Raw genomic sequence first — 5,364 nt, 5'->3', positions numbered from 1 at the left:
GAAATCACTTTGAATAGCTTAAGGAAGATCCTAACATCTGATATCAAAGCTTGGGTAGCAAAAATTGGCTCAAAATCGGTTGATTTTCGAACTTGAACCTTAGAACCCGAATCTGAAAATTTGCAATTACTCACAAACCAAAGCTCGGTTGGACAAACGGAGGCTATACCCATCACCAGCAGGTCGAGGCGCTCCCGGAGAGGCGGCGCGTGGGCGACGACGGCGACGCGTAGGCGGCTGTCCGACGACGCTGTCTTCAGGTAACTTGCTTGTTTTGATCTCCTGAACACGCTGATATACTTTGTTTTGTGTTTCAGGTTACACAGAAAAAGTTGGACGATTTTGCCCTTTGGTACGACACCGACTAAAATTCAACAGCAAGCTCGTTTTTCTCCACTCTACGGACTCAGATAGGTCCGCTCTGGTAAATTGGCTTAATCCATTTAAATTCAGCAATAGCAAGATCATCGTGTGGGGTGATCGTTAGGTTTTGGGGTTACCGTGAAGGGGTAACCATTGCTTGTGCTAGAACTAGGATTACTTGCGTTAATTGAGTGCTTGTTCTTTTGATTAAAAGTGTTTGGTATTTCTTGGTGGACGTAGTGTTTAGGTTCATTGTTACCTTTGCTAAGAATTAACAAGATATTACCTTATCACGCTTCCCAATACGACTTCGTGTGGTTTAATTAGTGTGTTAACCAATTACAACACATAATTTTGATTTGTGAATTTTTAACGGTAAAGGGGACTTCTCTCTCTGGCAACAAAAGATGAGAGGCATACTAGTCCAACAAAAGGTGTCAAAAGCCATCGAAGGCAATTTTGCACCTGATAGCTCAAAAGAACAAAAAGAGGAAGCCGATGAGCTTGCCTATACCTCAATAATATTACACTTGTCTGACGCTGTCTTAAGAAAAGTGGAAAAACTAAAAACCACCAAAGAACTTTGGAAAAGACTAGAAGACTTATACTTGCTTAAATCTACACCGAATAAACTCTACCTATTCGAACGATTCTTCAGCTTTAAAATGGATCCTTCAAAGGATCTCGATGACAATTTAGATGCATTTAATAAATTGGTGCAAGATATTGTCAATTGTGACGAAGTCGTGTCTGAAACCTATAAGGTCATTATCTTGCTCAATTCAATCCCGAACTCTTATAAAGAAGTTAAAAATGCCATTAAGTACGGTAGGGACACGTTAACACCTGAAATTGTCGTAGATTCTCTTAGGAGTAAGGAGATGGAAATGAGGGCTGAAAAACAGGATAGGAAGAGTGGAGAGTTGCATATGATGCGGGGTAGAACACAATTTAGGCAAGCCAGTCATGATGGATACCAAAGTAGTGGCGAATCAAGTAGTAATAGTTGAAAAAAGAAGGGGAATGGTAGACCTAGATCAAAGTCTAGAACTAAGGGTAGAAAATGCTATTGCTGTGGAGGCACAGGGCATTTTATAAAAGACTGTCATAAAGAAAAGGGAAAACAGAAGGTTAAGGAAAGAGATGAGGTAAATGTATTATCCTCTACCTCCGATACCGAAAACGGTGAAGTCTATGTGATTACTAGTCCAGTCGCATACACTACTGAATTAAATCTAACTACTAATTCTCACATACATGAATGGATATTAGATTCTGGTGCGTCTTTTCGTGTGACATCTGAAAAGAACTGGTTTGAAAACTTGCAAGAATCTAATGATGGGCAAGTAGTTCTGTATGATAACCTCGCCTATACAATTGCTGGAATTGGAGATATAAAGATAAAATTTAACACAAGCTTTGTGTACGTGTTAAAGGAAGTTAGATACATTCCGGAACTATCTAGGAATTTGATTTCAGTAGGAAGACTTGAGAAAGACAACTTCTCCAGTAAAATTGAAAACGGTATGTTTAAAATGATGAAGGGTGTGTTAATCTCTATTAAGGGAATCAAGAAAAACGACATTTATATCACTACTGGGGAAGTGATTAGAGGATTAAACTCCTCTATTTCTTCCGCCAAAATCGATCACACACACACGTGGCATAGTAGGCTTGCACACGTAAGCATTTAAGGATTTAAGCTACTTAATGAAAAAGGTGCATTTGGTAATGACTGTGTGTCTGACCTATCGTTCTGTGATCACTGTGTGCTTGGAAAGCACCACAGAGTGTCGTTTTCCACCAGTACACATAAGGCTAAAAGTATGCTTGAATATATGCATTCTAATCTGTGGGGTCCTGCTAGTATTCCCACATCGGGTGGGAATAGGTATTTCCTATCTATCATAGATGACTACACCAGGAAAGTGTGGGTCTATCTATTAAAAGACAAAACTGAAACCTTCCATAACTTTAACAATTGGAAGAAACAAATGGAAAACCAAACTAGCAAGAGGATCAAATTTTTAAGGACAGATAATGGCCTAGAATTCTGTAATGCTAAATTCAATAGGATGTGTAAAGAAAGTGGAATAACGAGGCACAAAACGGTTCCTTATACTCCCCAACAAAACGGGGTAGCAGAAAGAATGAATAGGACCATACTAGACAAAGTGCGCTGCATGATGTTAAGTTCTGGGGTTCCTAAGTCATTTTGGGGCGAAGCCGTTGTCACTGCATGTTATCTAATAAATTTGACTCCATCGGCTGCATTAAATGGTGATACTCCACATGAAAAATGGTCTGAAAAATTGGGTGACGACTCAATGCTTAAAGCGTTTGGCTGTGCTGCCTTTTCTCATCAAAGTGAGGGAAAGTTAGAACCCAGAGCCAAGAAGTGTGTCTTTCTAGGATATCCCGAAGGGTTTAAGGGCTATAGGCTATGGGATAGAAGCCAGAAAGGAGTTAAGATCATCGTGAGTAGGGATATCACATTTAATGAGAATGAAATGCCTTGTCTAAAGAACAAAACCGAACCAGTAAGTGAAACTGAATCAAGTGAAGAAAGAAATCGGTTTAAGGTGGAGTTAGGAAAATTTAACACATCAGTACCTAGTACTTCAAGTGAGGTGGAGATTCAGGTCCAAGAACCTGAAGAGGAAAATGAAGTAGTGCTAGAAGAGCATCCTGAGGAAGAAAATCCATTAGCTAACTATAACTTAGTTAGAGATAGAGAGAGAAGGCAAACGAGAGAACCTAGGAGGTTCGGGTCTGAATCTGAATTGGATTTTGCATACGCTAGTAACGAAGAACTAGTTGATAGGGAGCCAGAAACTTTTGAAGAGGCTATGAATAGTGGTCAATCTAAGGAGTGGCTTGAGGCTATGAAAGAAGAGATGAGTTCTCTAGAAAAGAATCAAACTTGGGAGTTAGTACCGAGACCTAAGAATAAATCAATTGTTGATTGCAAGTGGTTCTTTAAGGTTAAGGAAGGTACTAGTAGTTCAGAACCCTTAAGATTTAAGGCTAGGTTAGTAGCAAAGGGTTACACACAGAAAGAAGGTGTTGATTATAATGAGATTTTCTCACCAGTTGTCAAGTACACTACTATTAGGGTCATGCTCGCATTGGTTGCGCTCTTTGACTGGGAATTTGAACAACTCGATGTAAAAACCACTTTTTTATATGGAGAGCTTGATGAACAAATCTTTATGAATCAACCAAAAGGTTTTAAAGACAAGTTAAAATCTGATTATGTGTGTTTTCTAAAAAGATCCCTATACGGTCTAAAGCAATCATCTAGACAGTGGTACAAGAGGTTTGATTCCTTTGTACTCACTATAGGATTTCAAAGAAGTAAATTCGATCACTGCTTATACTTTCAACACAACGAGACTGATAACAATTATTTGTTCTTGTTGCTCTATGTGGACGACATGCTTTTAGTTGGATCATCTCCTAAGTGGATAAAAAATATAAAAGCAAATCTTAGTGGAGAATTTGACATGAAAGACCTAGGAAAAGCTAAAAGGATTCTAGGCATGGAAATAGAACGAAATAGGTCAAATTCCATCGTATTCTTGCATCAGTCTCCATACATATCAAAAGTGTTGAAAAAGTTTAATATGAGTGACTGCAAACCCGTCACGTTGCCTCTTGCAAACCATTTTGTTCTATCAAAAGAACAAGCTCCCTGCAATGAACGTGAAGTGGAATACATGAGTAAAATTTCATACTCAAATGTGATTGGTTCCATAATGTATTTGATGGTTTGCACTAGACTGGACTTAGGATTCGCTATTAGTACTCTCAGTAGGTACATGTCTAATCCAGGTCCTGAACATTGGGAAGCATTAAAGTGGCTTTTAAGATATTTGAAGGGTACAAGTGACGTAGGTCTAAAATTTAGTTCTAATAAAGAAGGCGTGAAATTAAAGGGTTTTGTAAATGCTGACTATGCAGGAGATAGGGATGGTAGGAAATCAACTTCCTCTTATGTATTCACCTTATCAAATTCGTGTGTTAGTTGAAAATCACAGTTACAACACATAGTTGCACTATCCACTACAGAGTCAGAATATATTGCCACCACTGAAGCAATTAAAGAGGCTCTATGGCTTAGAGGTCTATTTCATGAACTGAGTGTCTTGAATGAGTATGTGGTTGTGTATTCTGATAGTCAGTCATCCATACATCTATGTAAGAATCCTGTTTTTCACGAACGCACTAAATATATCGATGTTAGGTTACACTTCATTAGGGATATAATATCACAAGAAGTAGTAAGACTTGAAAAAATTCACACACAGTATAATCCTTCAGATATGGGCACGAAAGTGCTGCCACTGGTAAAATTTAGAAGTTGCAAAGAGCTTCTAAACATCGGTACAGGTAAATGATTTCAATTTTATCAGTTTTTCTGTTAGAGGTGTCACTAATGGAAAAACGTTTTTCTTTACAGGTCCTTTGACACCAAGGTGGAGGTTGTTAGACATGATGTTGTCAAACGACCTCCCGGGGCGATGATGAAAACCAATTTTATCAGTCGACATGAATGACTGAACGATAATTCAACATCGAATAATGGATGAACCGACCAAACGTTGCTTTACCTATTGGACGGCTAATACTCTTTGTGGCTTGTTGTTTCTTTCCATTGGAAATTAACCCTAGTCGAGCCTAATTACCATATCTTGACTTCCTTATGTTGGCCACTTAACATATATATATATATATATATATATTGGTGGTTTTCTTTGACTCCTCACCCCCATCCATATAGAACCCGAGAGGTAAAGAATGGCTGCCTTCTTCTTCTTGTGTCTTCTTCTTCGTGATTTGTCTTCCTACCAAATTGCTTGAGCCCTTGTGACTCTTACCTGTGTGGTATCCATCCTAAGTGTGTGATTGAATCAACAAGCAAAAGAGGAAATAGCAACCATAGGAGAAGAGGCGCCGACGGGTTGGTCACCTTTGGTTTTGGTGTTGAATTCGATATTT

Source organism: Olea europaea, chromosome 13 (assembly GCF_002742605.1).
Source record: "Olea europaea var. sylvestris chromosome 13, O_europaea_v1, whole genome shotgun sequence".
Taxonomy (NCBI): Eukaryota; Viridiplantae; Streptophyta; class Magnoliopsida; order Lamiales; family Oleaceae; genus Olea; species Olea europaea.
Note: the sequence above shows the minus strand (reverse complement) of the source record.